The 21322-nt window shown below is 37.4% G+C and overlaps 1 long non-coding RNA gene across 1 annotated transcript in view; it reads left to right on the forward strand.

Annotated features, from left to right (window-relative positions):
* The first annotated feature begins 12225 nt into the window (after nt 1–12225).
* The window catches only part of LOC138850538 (uncharacterized), a 52590-nt gene continuing 43493 nt past the window's right edge, over nt 12226–21322 (forward strand). The window contains exon 1 of the long non-coding RNA XR_016219792.1: nt 12226–16682. This is a non-coding gene — a long non-coding RNA (uncharacterized LOC138850538). The remainder of the gene's footprint in view (nt 16683–21322) is intronic.

Raw genomic sequence — 21322 nt, forward strand, 5'->3', positions numbered from 1 at the left:
AAGGCCATAGAACTGTTTTTTTTTTTTTTTTTAAGATTTATTTATTTACTTGAAAGGCAGAGTTACAGAGAGGCAGAGACAGAGAGAGAAAGAAATAGAGAAAGAGAGAGAGAGAGAAGCACATTCCAAATATCTTACCTATTTTGAAGAGAATTTGAGGTAGCATGCAGAAGCTGATGCTAAAAAGCAAATAGTGTAGGAGTCTAGACTAGCAATAAAGAGTTTTTTTCTGGAGTCAGACAAGTGTGGATCTTTGATTCCTGCATGTGACAATTCTGACAGAGATAGGAAATACTTCTGACCCAAAACTAAAAGGTAGATGCATGTGCTGAAGTGTGCATGTGTGAACTTAAATTTTTGGAACAGGAAAGGAAGATTTGGATTACTTTTTTATTCTGAGATTAGGGGCTAGTGGTGTCCTTACTTCCCACTAGGTCTTGACCTCCTTGTTGACTTCACTGGAGATAGCCTCTTTTTGAGAGTTAATGGAACTGTGATTATATCAAAGTGTTGAGGTGCACCAAGGGGGAAGGAGCCATACTACAATTATAATAACTTAATTCTTAGGACACGTGAAAGTGTATCAGTAATATATCCCCCAGGGAAATGGTAAACATAACAAAATCAGGCTGGGGATGAAACCCTTAAAAGCAGGCATATATAATAAAAGTAAAAGGATTATACTGATTATCAATGAAACAAAATATTCGCATTTGTCAATGAGGCTAAAGGTTCATACATACTTAGCATAAGTCTGTGCAATTTCCATCTGAAATGTAGTGTATTCTTAAATGGCTGCTACTTTAATCCATTTAGGTGCATCCTGAGCTTTACAGATGAGGAGTCCACACCTGAGGGAACTCTTCCTGAAGCCACAGTTTTGGGTTGGTAGAGTGCAAGAATAGGTTACTCCAAGTACTAACCATCTGTTTATGCATTTTAATTTTACCTTCAGGATCTGCTCAAATTTTATGTGCTATGTAGCAGTTTTCCTGGATTATGCAGTGTTGCTCTGGCCAATTTGTTCACTCAGACACTATGAGTATTCCACATTCCTTTGAGAGTGACTCCATGACCTGCAGAAGCACTAAAGGTAAAAAAAAAAAAATCCCCCACTCATCTGAGCGTCCTTTACAACTAACTTCAAAATGCAGCAACCTAAGGGTTGGGAAGAAGTTAGACAAAGGCCAACTTTTGTCTCCCCCCCCCTCTTTTTTTTGCTGTTTTGTGCTAGATATCCACTTGGTGGCAACATAAATTCCTCTATGAGGAGCATTATGATGTTGGATCGTTAGAATCTGGGTGTTATAAAGCACTTGTGGTGGTGCTTGCTGCAGTGGGGGCTTTCTGATTTTGGCTCCCTGATGCGCATTGCCCTTTACTACTGAGTGTATTTTAAGACTTTTAAAAAGAGATGTTTTATATTCACAGCAAAATTGAAAGGAAGTTACAGATTTCCTGAATACTGTCTGCTTCAGACATACGTAGCTTCCTTCCTACTGGGTATTCTTGATTTTAACTGTAGAAATGGCAACTTTGCAAGCTGTTACTTTAGCGATCAGTTATTTAGTGTTCTAATAGTTATTTTTGGAAGCATAAGCTGGAATTCATTTTCCAGTATTTTTAATGATTTTAGAACGATTAATTTCTTGTAAATTCTATCCTGAATACAATACCTAGAGGGATCTGTTACTTACATTGAAACTTGACTGACACAGAACAGCTTCCTTCATGGGTGGAATATAATCCAATGCCCATTTCATGAAGCATCTTGGAGTATTCTCTGCTGTTGTCCTATGGTGAGATCCTTTGTCTCTAACTGGATCTGACTCCAATTTTAGGCCATGTTTATTTCAGAACCCTGGGAGCTTTCACTGAGATTCTACCAATGGGTCTCATCACTGGCAACAGAGTGTCTCCTGGTGCGGGCTGCTGACATGTCAGCAGTCTTTAATGTCTCTGGGTTGTTAGAGATAAGTGGGAGAGAAGCTTGTACAGCAGTCTACATCATCTCTTGCTCTTGGCCCTCCTCCAAGCTAGCATTGGTCTGGATTGCTTCTTAATTTTTGAGCCGTAAATCCACTGAGGTATATTTTGTCTTCAAAATTCAGAGGCTGAAGGTGCTATGTCATTTTGCTAGTGACACTGACTTCTTTACAGGGGATGTCGTATGTGACACTCTAGAGCCTGAATGTCTGGAAACAAAGGTTGTATCTGTTTTTTATTTTTTTTTTATTTTTTTGACAGGCAGAGTGGACAGTGAGAGAGAGAGACAGAGAGAAAGGTCTTCCTTTGCCGTTGGTTCACCCTCCAATGGCCGCTGCGGCCGGCACGCTGCGGCCTGCGCACCGCGCTGATCCGATGGCAGGAGCCAGGTGCTTCTCCTGGTCTCCCATGGGGTGCAGGGCCCAAGCACCTGGGCCAACCTCCACTGCACTCCCTGGCCACAGCAGAGAGCTGGCCTGGAAGAGGGGCAACCGGGACAGAATCCGGCACCCTGACCGGGACTAGAACCCGGTGTGCCGGCGCTGCAAGGCGGAGCATTAGCCTAGTGAGCCGCGGCACCAGCCATATCTGTTTATTAGTGACATAAAATGGATATTGTAACATATCTAGAAACTATGCTATGCATTTTAATAGGACACTTCTTTATTCTCTGAAATGCATACATAATAGCTAAGATGCCTAGGGGATTTGATACTTCAGGTTTACCAGGTCCTTTCTGCACTGTGACAACAATATAGTGGACTATTCTTGTATCTTATGTATTGATGGGAGTTGTATTTGTTTTCCTCACAAATGAAAGTGAACTATTTTTGGTATTCTTTTGATTATTGGGAAAAGGAAAAGGCATGTTTTGGAATATGAGCATATTCCAGACGCTAGAAATGTATTTTGATATCCATAAACTCCCATTTTGACCAAAGGGCCAGAAGTTATTGATTCCTTTTCCTAGTCTAAACTTGCCAGTTTCCTTAGTGTTTATCCAACTTGTCTGGATATAATTTATTTCTGACAAGATTTAGTCACCATCACTCAAAAAAGCAATCAATCTTTTTTTGTGAGATCACTGGTTAGTCCAAAGTGCTCCCCAGGAAACAATGATCAGACAGTATTTATGGACAAAAATACAAGGGACATTTAAAATTAGAGCACAAAATAGAGCCTATTGCTTGCTGTCTGTCTGTCTGTCTATCTATCTATCTATCTATCTATCTATCATCAAAGCTTTACTTCTTGCTAAGGGCTAAAGTGAAAAGAACTAGAATACTGGAAGTAAGGGCAGGAATCTGAGTGTACCCATGCTGGAACACAGTGGAGTCTGATAATCTCTCACAGAATATGGAGAAGCAAAGCAACATACGGTATGTACGATAAAGTCTGAATTGTGATTCATTATTTCAGACTAGAAAGAAGCAAAGTGATACAGAAGTAAGTAGAATAAACTCTGGAGGTTGCACAGTTATCTTAGGTGGACTTGTGAAGTGTAAAGGAACATGGAGACAATGCAGCACACATTGATGTTCAACTACCTAGAGTGAACTTGGAATTTACAGAAAAACAAAGATGTAAGCAATATAATTCTGGGGTCTTAAGATGTAGGATGGCCTTAAAACAAGCAAAGAAAAGTAGTCATAAGCAAGATAAACATTGGAGTCTGATCACCTAAAATGAAATTGAGATAGAAAAAGAACAAAGGAATAAATGGGACAATTCTGAAGGCTGAAGTTCTAAAGTATTCAAAACAAGCAAAGAAACAAATGTGATAAGCGATGGAGTATGATAAACTACATGAACAAGAAGCTTACAAAAGAACATAGAATTAAGTCAAAATATTCTGGAGTTCAAAAATCATGACTGAACTTAAGCAAAGGAACATAGTGGTAAGTGTAATTGACTCTGGAGTCTTACAGTCTATTATCAGTTTGGGAGAAGGAAAGCAATGTAGAGGTAAATGGGATCAAGTATGGAACTGATGATCTTTCACAGTCTAGGGGGAAGAAAAGGGATATAGAGTTTAAGTGAAATAAACTCTGGACTCCAGTTGTCTGGCATGGGCATTTGAGAAACAAACACAAAGGTAAGCGGAATAAACTCTGAAGTCCACTTACCTGAAACGAACTGGATTTACAAAGTACATAGAGATAAGTATGATAATTCTGGAGTCTGAGCTTCTACTATGGATTTAAAATAAGTAGAGGAATGTGTTGGAAAGTGAGTTCTACCCTGAATCTGATAGTCTATAATCAAATTGAGAGAAGCAAAGCACCAAAGAAGCTTGTGTGATAAATTCTGGAGGCTGTACTTATCTTGAGAAGCCGTGGAATTTAGAGGTAAGTTTAAAATGCTGTGGAGTCAAAATATGTAGGTTGGGCCTGTGAGTAGCAAAGGACAAACTAGAATCTGATGAACTAGAATGGACTTGAGATTTACAAAAGAACATATATGTATATATGATTATTCTGAAATATAAAGTTCTAGAATGGATTTAGGCACATGGACATAGAGTATGTGGAATTGACTTGGGAGTCCAATAATCTATCATTGAATTGGGGGAAACAAAGCAATGTAGAGGTATGTGTGATAAAATCCCCATGTCAATGATCCTCCTTAGGCTAGGAAGAAGGGGATGTAGAGATAAGGGGAATAAACTCTGGAGTTGAAGTATGTTAGCATAAACTTGCAAGAAGGAAAGGAACATAGAGATGATGGAATACACACTGAAGTTCAATAACCTAGAGTCAACGTGGGATTTAAAGAAGGATAGAAATGTAGTGAGATAATTCTGGAGACTGAAGATCCTTCATGTGCAAAATCAACTGCTCGTATCCTTATTAAATAAATTAATAATAAATCTTCATTAGGTCCATTTTCTTAATAGTATGGTTCAACTGTAATTTATCTTTGTAGATTTTCTGTCTGGATGACCTGTCCATTGATAACAATGGAGTGTTGAAGTCCCTGACTATAATTGTACTGGAGTCTCTCTCTCTTTTTAAATATAATAATATTTGCTGAATATATCTTGGTGGTCTTGTATTGGGTGCAAATATATTTGGGATTGTATGTCTTCTTGCTGAATTGATCCTTTTATCAAAATATAATGTCCTTTGTCTTTTTTTTTTATAATTTTTGATTTAAAATCTTTTATAAGAGTATAGCTATTCTTATTTATTTTTGGTTTCCATTTTCCTGGTATATATTTTCAGCCCTTTTCAGCCCTTCAACTTTAGTCTATGTGTATCTTTATTTGTGCAGTGAATTTCTTGTAAGCAGTGTATAGTTGGGTATTTTTTTTAAATCAATGATTCTTTCAATGTAAGCTTTTGACTGGTGAATTTAATCCATTTACATTTTATTAAGGCAACATAGAAGTAAATGGGATCAGCTATGGATTCTGATGATACAGTATGGACTAGGGAGAAGCAAATGGATATATAGATAAAGGAAATGCACTTCAACCTCTGATTATCTATTATGGATATTTGAGAAACAAAGAAACACGGAGGTAACTGGAGTAAACTCCAAAATTGGAATCTGATTATCTGAAACTATCTTGAGATTTACAAAAAACATAAGGATAAATGGGATAATTCTGGATTCTGATGTTCTATGGAGTTGAAGCAACCAAAGGAACATAGTGGGTTCATCCCTTGAGTCTGGTAACCCCTCATCAAATTGGGAAAATCAAAGCTCTATAGAATGATTTGTAATAAACTGAATACTGAATATTTATCTTGAACTAAGGAAAGCAAATGAATGTAGAGGTAAGTTTAACATAAACTCAAGTCAAAATATATAGCATGGTATTATGAGAAGTGAAGGAACACAGAGATGAGTGGGACAAATGCGAGAGTCCAGAGAGCATGGGATTTACAAAATAATATATATGTAATTGTGAAAATTCTGGACTTTGAAGTTCTATCTGGGCTGAAAAAAGCACAATAATATGGAGGTAAGTGGAATTGACTCTGACATCCAATAATCTATCATCAAATTGAGAAAAGCAAAGCAGCATTAATTAAGTGTCAGAAACTCTGGATTCCAATTATGTATCCTGGACTGTCAAGAAGCAAGGTGCTACAGAGGTAAGTGGAATTAACTATGGAGTGCAATGATCTAGCATTAACTTGTGAGAAGCAACGGAACATAGAGACAATGCAATACACACATATTTGATTACTTAGAATGAACTTGGGATTTACAGAAAAATAAAAATGTAAGTCGCTCAATTCTGAAGTCCAAAGATCAAACATGGCATTAAATCAATGAAAGAAAAAGTATTCATGAGTGGGATAAGCACTGGAATCCAGTCACCTTGAATGAAACTTGAATTTACAAAAGAATGTAGAAATACGCACAATCATTCTGGAATCCAAAGATCTACATAGGTCTTAAAACAAGAATACAGTGTTAAGTGAGATTGATTCTGGAAATTTATAATCTATCATTAATGTGAGAGAAGCAAAGCAACATAGAGGTAAATGGGATTAACTATGGATTCCAATAATGTAGCATAGAACAGGGGCAAGCAAAATAATATAGAAGTAAGTGGAATAAATTGGACTTTGATCACCCATCATGGACTTTTGAGAAACAAAGTAATAAATCCCACCATATAAGTAGGATTGTGGGGAGCAACTGGGAGCAACTCGGACTAGACTAAGTTACTCGAATTAAGACTTATTCTATGCATCTGCTCTCCCACAATATGGCGCTGAGAAGGGAGAAACAGCTTCTACTCAGCTGCCTCCAGTTCAACCAATAAACTGTAGGACCTGCTCCTGATTGGAGGAGAGCAGCGTACTCGGCGTGTGGGCAGCCGAGTTGGGATTGGTGGAAGAGGACTATAAAGGAGGAGAGAGACAACATGCACCAGGAACATCTATCTGAAGGAACACCTGTGCAGCCCCCAAGAGAGCCGGCCGGCGGTGTGCTGCTCCCCCGCGGAAGTGGGGAAAGTGGCAGGGGGAACCGCCCTTCCACGGAGGTGGAAGGGACGGTAGCCAACCCGGGAAGAACCAGCAGCAAACCTGGGGAGGGCCGACCAGACAAAAGAACAGTGCAGGGTCCTGTGTCGTTCCTCCACGAAGAGGGGGAGCGACATAGGATGAACTCTGGAGTCCTATTACCTAAAAGAAACATGAGATTTACAAGAGAATATAAGGGTAAGTAGGACAATTCTGAATTACACATTTTACTAAAGAATTGAAACAAGAAAAAGAACATAGAGGAAATTTGGATTGACCCCAATAGTAATCTATAAGCATACTTGAAGAGACAAAACAATATAGAAAGATTCATGATAAACTCTGGATGCCAGTGTTCTTTTTTGGACTGTGGAGAAGCAAGGGTATTTGGAGGTAATTTTAATAAACCCTGAATCAAAATATTTAACATGGACTTGTGAGAAGGAAAGGAACAGAGATAGTGGGACAAACTCTGGAATCCAATTTTCTAGAATGAACTTGGAATTTACAAAAAGCATATACACATGTGAGAATTCTGGAGTATGAAATTATAGCTTGGACTTAAAACAAGCACAGGGACATAGAGATAATTGGATTTGACTCCAGAGTCCAATAATCTATCACTGAATTGGGGAAACAAAGCAACGTGGAGGTATGTGTGGTAAAATTGGGATGCTGATGATCTTTCTTGGACTAGGGAGAAGCAAGAGGTTATATTGGTAACTGCAATAAATTATGGAGTATTACTATCTAGAATAAACTTGTGAAAAATAAAGGAACATAGAGACATTGGAAAACACAGTATAGTTTGATTACCTAGAATGAAGATGGGGTTTACAGAAGAACCAGAATATAAGTGGGACAAATCTGGAGTTTAATGATCAAGCCTAGCCATCAATCAATCATAGTAAAAAATAATCATTAGTGAGTTAAACAAGGGAATATGATCACCTAGGATTAATAAAATAACATAAAAATAAGTTAGAATAATTCTGGAGGCTGAGATAGATCTACCTATTAAGTGATATCCTGCATTCCAGCTAAACCATAAACTTTTTTCCAATAAAATCTATTCCATAAAAAAGAAGGGACCATTACATTGGTGTTCAGACACAGGAGACATGAAGAAGCAAGGTAACTTGATTCCTGCAAAAGAACACAATCCTCCAGAATTAGATCCTGAACTGAAGTAAATCTATGAAGTGACAGAATTTGAAATAATGAGTGTAAGGAAACTCAATTATCAAACAAAAAAATGAATATTCCTTGCTCATGGATTTAAAGAATCAATATCATTAAAACGTCTGTAGAACATAAAGCAATATACAGGTTCAAAGCAATCTCTATCAAAATACCAATGATATTCTTTATAGAATTAGAAAAAAATGTTAAAATTCATACTGAATCAGAAAAGATCCAGAATAGCCAAGGTAATCCTGAACAAGAAAAACCTGAGGCATCACAATACCTGACTTCAAAGCATAATTGAAAGCTATTGTAAGGGTTGGAGTGTGGATGGGAGAGAGGGTAGTATGGGATGTATCACTATGTTCCTAAATCTGTATATATGAAATACTCAAGTCTTCTGTAACTTAAATAAAATAAAATAAAAAAATAAAAAACAGTGTGATGCTGACAAAAAACTGAGACATAAATCAATGGAACAGAATAGAGAGCCCAGAAATTAATCAATATACATTCAGCCAAATGATTTTTGACAAAAGTGCAAAGACAATACAGCAGAGTAAGGACAATCTCTTAAATAAATGGTGCTGGAAAAACTGGATATATATATATATATATATACACACACACACACACACACACATACATATACATAGACATATATATGGAGAAGAATGAAATTGGATCCATACTTTTTTAAAGTATTTATTTAATGAATGCATTTTTTTCATAGATACAACTTTAGGGATATAGTGGTTCTTTCCCCCATACCCACCCTCCCCCACCAACTCCCATCTCACCTCCCTCTCCCTCTCCTATCTCCTTCTTCATTATGGTTCATTTTTAATTTGATTTTATATACAGAGGACCAACTCCATGTTGAGCATAGATTTCAACAGTTTGCACTCAATGCACACAGAAAACATATAGAGTACAGTTTGGGAACAAAATTTGCAGTTGATTCTCATAGTACAACTCATTAGGGACGGAGGTCCTACATGGGGACTAAGTGCACAGTGACTTCTGCTGTTCCTTTAACAATTAACAGTCTTATTTATGATGTCAGTGATCACCCAAGGCTCTTGCCATGGGCTGCCAAGTCTATGGAAGCCTTTTGTGACCATAGACTCCATTGGCATTTGGACCCAGCCATAAAAGTGGATGTTCGCTCCTCCTTTCAGAGAAGAGTATATCCTTCTTTGATGACACTTTCTTTCCACTGAGGTCTCACAGAGATTCTCTGTGTAGGATACTTTTTTTGCATAGACTCTTGAGTTTCCTTGCCTGAAATGTTCTCACAGTCATTTCAGCTAGACCAGGAAGCCTTAAGGGTTGATTCTGAGGTCAGAGTATTATTTATAGCAAATGTCATTTTAGGAGTCTGCTGTGTGGACTGCTTCCCATATGGGAGTTTCCTTCTTTTTTTTAAAAAAAATATTTATTTATTTATTTGAAAGTCAGAGTTACACAGAGAGAAGGAGAAGCAGAGAGAGAGAGAGAGAGAGAGAGAGAGAGAGGTCTTCCATCTGTTGCTTCACTCCCCATTTGGCCACAGCAGCTGGAGATGTGCCAATCTGAAGCCAGTAGCCAGGAACCTCTTCTGGGTCTCCCATGCGGGTGCAGGGGCCCAAAGACTGGGCCATCTTCTACAGCTTTTCCAGGCCATAGCAGAGCGCTGGATCAGAAGTGGAGCAGCTGGGACTTGAACCAGTGCCCATATGGGATGCTGGCACTGCAGGCAGCAGCTTTACCCACTACACCACAGCAGTGGTCCTTTTCCTTCCTTTTTAATTCTATTATTCTACCAGACACTTGATGTTATTTATATGATCACTTTTATACTTAAAGCTATCTATATGTTGACTTGAACTTTTAATATGATTATTTTAACAGTTAAGATGGCATTTATACCACTGAATTTTATGGGTTTGGAGTCCCAGGACAGGATTTTAGGCTGTATTCTTAGAAGTAAGTCTATAGGAATGTATGCAGAACTATACTGCTTTACAGTTATAGACTACCTCCTCCCTCTCTTATTCCCCCTCTTATTTTTGACAGGGATCTTTTCCCAGTTGACTTCAAATACATAAAATACATATGATTAACTATGTTACATAAAGAGTTCAGTGTATAGTGTGAAGAAGAGAAAAGAAAAAGAAAACAGAAAAGAACAAAACAAAATAAAACAAAAAGATATACAAAATAAAACATAGCAATGATAAACTGTTCCTCAATAGTCAGGTCAAGGACTATTCAAGTCATTGATTCTAAAAGTGTCTATTGCACTTGTATAACTTTCTTTTTTTTTTCTTTTTTTTTTTTTTGACAGGCAGAGTGGACAGTGAGAGAGAGAGCGAGACAGAGAGGAAGGTCTTCCTTTTCCGTTGGTTCACCCACAATGGCTGCTGTGGCCAGTGCGCTGCGGCTGGCACACCATGCTGATCTGAAGGCAGGAGCCAGGTGCTTCTCCTGGTCTCCCATGTGGGTGTAGAGCCCAAGGTCTTGGGCCATCCTCCACTGCACTTCCGGGCCAGAGCAGAGAGCTGGACAGGAACAGGAGCAACTGGGACAGAATCCAGTGCCCCGACTAGGACTAGAACCCGGTGTGCCGGTGGCGCAGGCATAGGATTAGCCTGTTGAGGTGTGGCGCCGGCCTACACTTCTATAATTTTCATTTTAGGAGTGCTATTAATTCTCCCAAATCCGGGAGAACATATGGTATTTGTCTCTTTGGGACTGGGTTATTTCACTAAGTATCGGGTTTTCCAGCTTGCTCCATTTTGTTGCAAATGACTGGATTTCATTCTTTTTTTTATTGCCGTGTAGGATTCCATAGTGTACATATTCCACAATTTCTTAATCCATTCTTTGGTTGATGGGCATTTAGGTTGCTTCCATGTCTTAGCTATTGTGAATTGAGCTGCAATAAACATAGAGGTGCAGATAGCTCTTTTGTTTACTGATTTCATTTCCCTTGGGTAAATTCCCAGGAGTAGGATGGCTGGGTCATATGGTAGGCCTATATTCAGATTTTTTAAGGTATCTCCATACTGTTTTTCATAGTGGCTTTACCACTTCACACTTCCACCCACAGTGGTTAGGGTGTCCTTTTCACAACATCCTCTCCAGCATTTGTTGTTTGTTGACTTCTGTATGAGGGCCACTCTAACTCATTGTGGTTTTGATTTGCATTTCCCTGATTGCTAGTGATCCTGAACATTTTTTCATGTGTCTGTTGGCCATTTGGATTTCCTCTTTTGAAAAATGCCTGTTAAAGTCCTTGGCCCAACTCTTAACTGGGTTGTTTTGTTACTGTGGAGTCTCTTGATCTCTTTGTAGATTCTGGTTATTAATCCTTTATCGGTTGTGCAGTTTGCAAATAATTTCTCCTATTCTGTCGGTTACCTCTTCACTCCGCTGTTTCTTTTGCTGTACAGAGGCTTCTCGATTCGAGGTAATTCCATTTGTTCATTTTGGCTTTCACTACCTGTGCCTTTGGTGTCTTTTCCAGGAATTTTTTGCCTGTGCCAGTGTCTTAAAGGGTTTCCCCAATGTTCTTGATTAATTTGATGGTGTTGTGGCATAGATTTAGATCTTTAATCCATGTTGAATGGTAGATCCATACTTTTCACCATCTACAAAAACCAACTCAATAAAGATCAATGACCTAAATTTAAGACCTGAGTCTATGAAGTTGCTAGAATAAAACATAGGGGAAATACTCCAAGACAGTGGTGTAGGCGATGACTTCTTGGACAAGATTCCCAAAGAACAAGTATCAAAAGTAAAGCTAAATAAATGTAACTATATGTAGAAGCTAAAATTTTAAAAAGAAAGATGCCTGTTTTTATCAGTACTGATGCAAATATAGTTTTGTGAAACTTTTATGCCTTTGTCAAATCCATTTTGATGACTGTGATAACTTTATGTTATAACTTTATGATATAGGGGTAAATGGAATAAACTCTGGAATCCAAGTGTGTAGCATAAACTTGTGGGAAGCAAAGAAACAGAGGCAGTGGAGTATATACAGATGTTTGATTTCCTAGAATGAAATTATGATTTACAGAGGAACACAAATGTAGGTATGATTATTTTGGAGTCTGAGATGTAGAATGGCCTTAAATCAAGCAAATAGTCAAAAGTGGGAAAAGCACTGGAATCCAATTACATAAATGAAACTAGAGTTTACAAAAATACAGAAATAATCTGGATAATTCTTGTGTCTGACATTGTAACTTAGACTCCAACCAAGTGAAACAAATATTGATGTAAGTGGAAAGAGAACTACAGTATGACCTAGTATGAACCTAATAATTATGAAAGAACGTAAGAAGTTGGATCATCCTGAATTCCAAAGGTCAACACTGGACTTAAGCAAAAGAACCTTGTGGTAAGTGGGATTAACACAGGAGTCTTACATTCTATAACCAATTTGGGAGATGCAAAGCAACATAGAGGTAATTGGAATCAAGTATGGATTCTGATGATCTTTCATGGAGTAGGTAGTAGGAAAAAGGACATAGAGGTAAGTGTATACAATAAACTCTGGTCTCTTATTATCTAGCATGGAATTTTGAAAAATAATAATAGAGGCAAACATGATAAATTCTGGAGCCCATTTACCTATAACAAACTTGGGATTTACAAGAGAATATAGAGGTAAATGCAATAATTCGAGAGTGTGAATTTAAAAGAACAAAGGAACATAGTGGCTAGAGGGATCAACCCTGGAGTCAAAAATAAAAAAAAATCTATTGTCAAATTGGGAGAAGCAGAGTATCATAGAAGGATGTGTGATCAACTCTGGATGGGATGATCTATCTTGAACTAGGAAGAAGCAAAAGGATATGGAGGAAAGTTTAATACACTCTGGAACTGAAATATATTTCTGAGAAGCAAAGAAACAGAGATTAATGGAACAACCTCTGGAGTCTGATTTTCTAGAATTAACTTGGAATTCACATAAGAACACATATGTAAGTGTGATAATTTTAGAATATGACCTTCTAGCATGTGCTGAAAAAAGTACAAAAATGTTGAAGTTAGTGGAGTTGATACTATAGTCCAATAATTTACCATGGAATTTGGAGAAGCAAAACAACAAACAGGTATCTGTAATAAACTTTGGATAGCAATGGTTTATCTTGGACTATTGAAATTTAAAGGGCTATAAGGGTAGGTGGAATGAAATCTGTAGTACATATATCTAGCATAAATTTGTGATAAGCAAAGGAAAATAGAATGGAATACACATTGAAAATCAGTTACCTACAATAATGAATTTGTGATTTACAGGTGAACTAAAATATGTTAGTTAATTCTGAAATCTGAAGATCTACCATGACCTTAAATCAAACACAAATAATAATAGATGGGATAAATATTGGAGCCCAGATTCTAGAATGTACTTCAGATATACAAGAAAACAAAGAAGTAGTATAATTCAGGAGTCCACAGATCTACTGTAGAATTAAAAACAAACAAGGCAACACTGACATAATTGGACAAGCACTGGAGTCTGATGAACTAGAATGAATTTTTTATTTAGAAAAGAACATATAAATATGTTAAATCATTCTGGAATCCAAATATCTGCATTACAATTAAATGAAGCAAAGGAACATAGTGATAAGGGGGTTGACTCTGGATTCATATATTCCATCATCAATTTGGGAGACACAAAGCATCATAGAGGTATTGGGATCAAATACAGTTTTCAGTGATCTAGTATGACTCTGGAGAAGCAAAAGATATAGAGGTGAGTGGAATAAATTCTGCACTCTGATTATCTAGCATGGGCACTGCAGAAACAAAGAAACATAGATGTGTTATAAACTCCAGAGTCTGTTTACCTAAAATGAACTTAAGATTTCCAAAAGAACATGGAAGTAAATGGCTTAATTCTTGATTCTGATGTTCTGCTATGGATTTGAAACAAGGAGAAGAACATAGAGGAAACTGTAATTGACCCTGGACTCTGAACGTCTGCCATCAAATTGAGGGAAGCAAAACAACACAGTAGGATGTGTGATAAACTCTGGATCCAATGATCTATCTTGGACTAGGGGGATATAGAGGTAAGGGGATATAGAGGTAAATTTAATATCCTCTAGAATGGAAATGTTTTGCATGGACTTGGGAAAAAGCAATGGAACATAGAGATCAGTAAGATAAACTCTAGTCTGATTATAATGATTTTGGGATTTACAAAAGAGTGTGTGTGTGTGTGTGTGTGTGAGAGAGAGAGAGAGAGAGAGATACACACAGAGAGAGGGAGCGAAAGAAAGAGAGAGAGAAGGAGAGAGAGAGAGAGAGAGAGAGAGAGAGAGAGAGAGAACCTAAAATTTATTTGGGATTTTAAAAAGAGCATAGAAGTGATTGAGATAATTCTGGGCTATGACATTCCAGCATGGGCATAAAACAAGAAAAGGATTATAGAATAAAGTTCAATCATCTCTGGAGTACAATAATCTGCCATTAATTTGAGAGAAGGAAAGAAACACAGAGGTGTGTGTGTGATGAACTCTGGATTCCAATGATCTAGCATAGATTGGGAGAAGCAAAGTAATCTGGAGGTAAGTAGGATAAACTTGGGAGTCTTGATTATCTGGCTTGGTCTTGGGAGAAGAAAAAGAACATAGAGGTAAGTGGAATAAATTCTGGAGTTTGATTATCTAGCATGGAAATGGGAGTATCAAAGGAACATAGAGCTAAGTGGGCTAACTCTGGAATCTGAAGATCTAACAGATTTGTGCGAAGCAAAGGAACATAGAGGTAAGTGGGATATACTCCAAAGTTTGGTTATCTAAAATCAAATTGTGATTTGCAAAAGAAAATATAATTATTTGGGATAAACTCTGGAGTCCCATTGTCTTTGAGGGACTTGCTACAGGCAAAGAAATATGAATAATCCTGGAGTCCAGTGATCTAGCATGGACTTGGGTGTAGCAAAGGAGATAGAAGTCAGTAGAATAAATCTGGGGTCTGATTATCTGGCATGCACAAAAGGGAAATGAGGGAACTTTTAGTTATATTGGAAAACCTCTTAAATCTGATTATCTAGCATGTACTTGCAAGTAGCACAGAAACATAGAGATAAATGGAATTAATTCTGGAGATATATCATCTAGGATGGACTTGAAAGAAGCAAAGGAACACAGATGTAGGTGAGTTAAACTCTAGAGTCTGATTGCCTAAAATGAACTTGCTATTTACAAAGAACATAGCTGTATGCAGAATAAAATTGGATTCTGATTATCTCTCATGGACTTGGGTGAAGCCAAGCAACATAGAGGTAAATTACTTCAACTCTGCAATCCAATTGTGTGGCATGCATTTGGGTGAAATTAAGGAACAGAGATTAATTGAGATATAGCATGGAGTATAATTTTCTAACATGCACTTGATTGAACCAAAGGAACATAGATTCAAGACATGAACTCTGGTGTCCAATAATCTATTGTTGACTTTGTAGAATCTAGCTACGTAGCAGTTAATGGGATAATTCTGGAGTCTGAAGATCTAGTATGGACTTGAAATAAGCAAAGGAACACAGAAGTAGGAAAAACTCTGGTGTCTACCATTGACTTTGGAGAATGTAGCCATACATAGAAACAAATAGGATGAACTTGGGGATTTGCTAACTCTGAAGGATTTTGTAGAAGAAAAGGGTATAAATGTAAGAGGATAAACTTCAGAGTCAATTGATGTAGCATGGACTGGAAAAATGGATATAGAGTTAAGTAGAGACAAATTAGCATGGACTTGAGAGAAAAAAAGGAACATACAGTTAATTGGAATGAACTCTGGAGTCTGATCATCTGCCACTGAGTTGGGACAAGTCACTCAGGTCAGTTAGACTCTCTGGACTTCAATTATATAGATTGGAATTGAGAGAAGCAAAGCAACATTTAGGCATATGGAATAAATTTTGGAGATCTACTATTTAGCACATACTTGGGAAAAGCAAAGAAATATTAAATTGGTTAATATATCAATGTGTAAATTGGTTAATTCTGGAGTAAGGTATCTAGTGTGAACCTGGAAGAAGCAAAGCAGCATTGTGGTGAATGAGATAAATTTTGGAGTCTGAATGTCTAGCATGGACTTTGGAGAAGCATAGAATATAGGCATAAGCAGCACATTTTTTTTTATTTATTTGACAGGTAGAGTTACAGACAGTGAGAGAGAGAGAGAGACAGAGAGAAAGGTCTTCCTTCTGTTGGTTCACTCCCCAGATGGCCGCCAAGGCCGGCGCTGTGCCAGTCTGAAGCCAGGATCCATGTGCTTCTTCCTGGTCTCCCATTCAGGTGCAGGGCCCCAAGCACTTGGGCCATCCTCCACTGCCATCCCGGGCATCGCAGAGAACTGGACTGGAAGAGGAGCAGCTGGGACTAGAACCCGGTGCCCATATGGGATGCTGATGCCACAGGCTGAGGATTAGCCTAGTGAGCCATGGCGCCGGCCCTGCAACACATATTTTTGGATCTGACTATCTAGCATAGACTTGGGAGGAGCAAAGAGGTAAGTGGGGTACACTCTTGAGTCCAGTTATCTATCATGTACTTAGTTCAACCAAGGGAACATAAAGGTAAATCAGATACAAAGGTAAATAATTTTGGAGTCTGAATTTTAATCATGGAGTTGAAAAATCAAAGGAACATAGAGGTATGTGGGATAAACTCCAAGTTCATATATGAAGCATGCCATTGGGAAAAGCAAAGGAACATGGAGGTAAGTGTGATAAAATCCAAAGTCAGTTAATCTAATGATGACTTGGAGAAGCAAGGGAATGTAGAGGTAAGTTGGATAAACACTAGAGTCTAATTTTCTAGCATGGTCTTGGTACAAGCAAAAGAATATGAAGGTAAATGCGAATATCCCTGGGGTCTGATGAACTAGCAAGTGTATATCAAAGGATGTAGAGATTACTGGGATAAACTTGGGGCCTGATTATCTGCTTACACAGAGGAGAAACAAAGGAACTTCAGATATATTAGAAAACATCCTAAGTCTGATTATCTAGCATGTACTTGCAAGTAGCAATGGAATATAGAGGTGAGTGGAATAGCCTATGGAGTCTGATATTCCAGCATGGGCTTGAGAAAAAGCAAAGGGACACAGATGTAAGTTTCTGCAGACTTATCATCTAGCACTGACTTATGACAAACAAGGGAGCATAGAAGCAAATTGTATAAACTCTGAAATCTGATAGTTGAAAATGGAATTGGGAGAAGGAAGGAAACCTAGAAGCAAGTTAAACAAACTCTGAGGACTATTTCTGTCATGAACTTTAGAGAAATAAAGCAACATAGAGGTGAGTTGGTTAAACTCTAGTGTCAAATTGTCTAGCATGGACTTGAGTGAAGCAAACAAACATAGAAATAAGTTGGATAAACATTAGAGTCTTAATATCTAATATCAACTTTGGAGAAGCATGGAACATAGAGGTAGGTGATATACACTCTGAAATCCAGTTATCTGTAATGTGATTATCATGGATATGTGAAAGCAAAATAATTTAAAGATAAGTGTGATAAACCCTGGAGTTCATGATCCAGCATGGCTTTGGGTGAAGCAAAGAACATAGAGGTCAGCCTTGGATAAATCCTGAAAACTAATTATCTAGCATGGATTTGGGAGAAGTAAAGGAATATAGAAGTAAGTGCTACAAGGTCTGAGGTCTGATTATCTAGCATTAAATTTGTTAAGCAAAAAAGCATAGAAGTAATTAGGATAAACGTTGGAATCCAGTTTTCTCATGGATTAGGAGAAGCAAGGTAACATAAAGAGAAACTGTATATACTCTAGAGTCTGATTGAATCGAATGGACTTGGGAACAGCAAAGGAATATAGAGACAAATGGGATAAATCCTGTAGTCCAATACCTAGCATGGACTTGGGAGTAGGAAGTAAAATACTGTAGAGGTAAGTGGTATAAACTCTAGATTCCAATGATCTAGACTGGTGTTGGCAAATTATCTTTTTTTCCAGGTGTCTTATTTTCCTAATTTTCTTTTTTTTTTAACTTTTATTTAATGAATATAAATTTCCAAAGTACAGAATATTGATTACAATGGCTTCCCCCCCATAACGTCCCTCCAACCCGCAACCCTCCCCTTTCCCACTCCCTCTCCCCTTCCATTCACATCAAGATTCATTTTCATTTCTCTTTATATACAAAAGATCAGTTTAGCATACATTAAGTAAAGATTTCAACAGTTTGCTCCCACACAGAAACATAAAGTGAAAAATACTGTTTGAGTACTAGTTATAGCATTAAATCTCAATGTACAGCACACTAAGGACAAAGATCCTACATGAGAAGTAAGTGCACAGTGACTCCTGTTGTTGACTTAACAAATTGACACTCTTGTTTATGGCATCAGTAATCACCCTAGGCTCTTGTCATGAGCTGCCAAGGCTATGGAAGCCCTCTGAGTTCACTGACTCTGATCATTTTTAGACAAGGCCATGGTCAAAGTGGAAGTTCTCTCCTCCCTTCAGAGAAAGGTACCTCCTTATTTTTCAAAATGGGATAAGTGACAGTATTGCAGGGGGTGAGTAGGAGGGATTTCAAGATTGATCAAGGAAAAGTTGTGATCACAAGATGGAAGAAGTATGCACAATCATTCTTCTTGTTCCATGTTATTTTATAATCTATAAGCTTGTTATTTATTTTAAAAACTTTTATTTAAGGTATACAAATTTCATGTAATTCCTATATACAGATTGAGGGACAGTGATACTTCCAAACATACTCTCCTTCCCGTCCTCACTCCCACCTTTCTTCCTCCTCCCTCTCCTATTTCCATTCTTAATTTTAGAAAGATCTATTTTCAGTAAACTTTGCACTCAGATTAACCCTACACTAAGTAAAGACTTCAACAAATAGTATGAAGGAAGAAACACTATTCCTCAACAGTTGAGACAGGGGCTGTAAGCAATTATTGTAAAATGTCGATTTTACTCCTATAGATTATCTCTTAGGTACTCTATTAGTTACCACAGATAGGGGAAAGTGTATGGTCTTTGGGACTGGCTTATTTCACTATGTATAATGGTTTCCAGCTGTTTCCATTTTGTTGCAAATAACAAGATTTCATTCTTTTTACCATTGTGTAGTATTCCATCATGTATATATAACAAATTTCTTTATCTAGTCTGTAGTTGATGGATATCTGGGTTGATTCCGTATCTTAGCTATTGTGAATTGTGCTACAATAAACATGGGGGTACAGATAACTCTTTCATATGCTGATTTCTTTGGGTTTGGGTAAATACACCAGGAGTGGGCGGCTGGATCCTATGGTAGGTCTATATTGAGATTTCTGAGGTATCTCCATACTGTATTCCACAATAGCTGTACTAGTTTACATTCCCACCAACAGCAGATTAGAGTACCTTTTCCTCCACATCCTCGCAAATATTTGTTGTTTGTTGATTTCTGTATGAGAGCCATTTTAATGGGGATGAGATGAAACCTCATTGTGGTTTTGATTTGCATTTCCCTGATGGTTAGTGATCCTGGGCATTTTTTCATGTACCTTTTGGCCATTTGAATTTTCTGTGAAAAGTGCCTGTTCAAGTTCTTTGTCCATTTCTTAACTGGATTGTTTGGTTTGTTGTTGAATTCCTTGAGCTCTTTATATATTGTGGATATCAATTCTTTATAAGTTTCACAGTTTGCAAATATCTTCTCCCATTCTGTTGGTTGCCTCTTCACATTGCTGTGTTCCCTTCACAGTGCAGAAACTTCTCAGCTTGGTGTTATCTCATTTGTCAATTTTGGCTTTGATTGCTGGTGCTTCTGGGGTCTTTTCCAAGAAGTCTTTGCCTATGCCAATATCTTGCAGAGTTTCACCAAAGTTCATCGATTTATGTCTTTGATTCTTTTTGAGTAGATTTTTGTGTATGGTGTGAGGTAGAGGTCTTGTTTCATACTTATGCATGTGGAGATCCAGTTTTCCCGGCACCATTTGTTGAAAAGACTGTCTTGCTCCAGGGATTGATTTTAGCTCCTTTGTCAAAGGTAAGTTAGTTGTAGATGTGTGGATTAATTTCTGGAGCTTCTATTCTGTTCCATTGGTCTACATATCTATTTTTTTTCTACCAATAAAAGGCTATTTTGATTATAAATTCCCTGGAGTATATCTTAAGATCTAGTAATGTGGTGCGTCTGGTTTTTGTTTCTGTTGTATATGATTGCTTTAGCTACTCAGTCTTGTGTTTTCATATGAATTTTAACATCATTTTTTTTCTATATCTGAGAAGAATGTCATTGGTATTTTGACTGGGATTGAATTGAATCTGTAAATTGCCCTAGGTAGTATGGACATTTGATGATATTAATTCTTTCAATCCATGAACATAGATTTTTTTTTCTCCTACACTTCTTTATTTAATGTTTTGTAATTTTCATTGTAGAGATCTTTGACATCCTTAGTTAAATTTATTCCAAGATATTTAATTTTTTTCTCTAGCTGTTGTGAATGGGATTGACCTTAGAAATTCTTTCTCAGACATGTGATTGACAGCATACAAAGGGTATTGAATTTTGTATGTTAATTTTATATCCTGCCATTTTATCAAACTCCTTTGTGAGTTCCAATAGTCTTTCAGTGGAGTCTTTTGGTTCCCCTATATATAGAATCACATCTTCTGCAAACAGGGATAGTTTGACTTCCTCCATTCCAATTTCTATACTTCTGATTTCTTTTTCTTGCCTAATGGCTCTGGCTAAAACTTCCAGGACTATATTGAATAGTAGTGGTGAGAGTGGGCGTCCTCGTCTGGTTCTGGATGTTAGTGTGGAGGCTTCCAACATTTTCTCCATTCAATAAGATGCTGGCTGTGTGCTTGCCATAAATTGCTTTAATTGTGTTGAGGAATGTTCCTTCTATACCCAATTTGCTTAAGGTTTTCATCATGAAAGGATGCTGTATTCTATCAAATGCTTTCCCTGTATCTATTGAGATAATCATATCATTTTTATTCTTCAATTTGCTAATGTGATGTACCAGAGTTAATGATTTGTGTATGTTAAACCATCCCTGCATACCAAGGATAAATCCCACTTAGTCTGGGTGAATGATCTTTCTATATATTGTTGGAATCCCTTTTCTTGTATTTTGTTGAGGATTTTTGTGTCTATATTCATCAGG

Source organism: Oryctolagus cuniculus, chromosome 1, assembly GCF_051225735.1.
Source record: "Oryctolagus cuniculus isolate XC-2025 breed Fujian yellow rabbit chromosome 1, ASM5122573v1, whole genome shotgun sequence".
NCBI lineage: Eukaryota > Metazoa > Chordata > Mammalia > Lagomorpha > Leporidae > Oryctolagus > Oryctolagus cuniculus.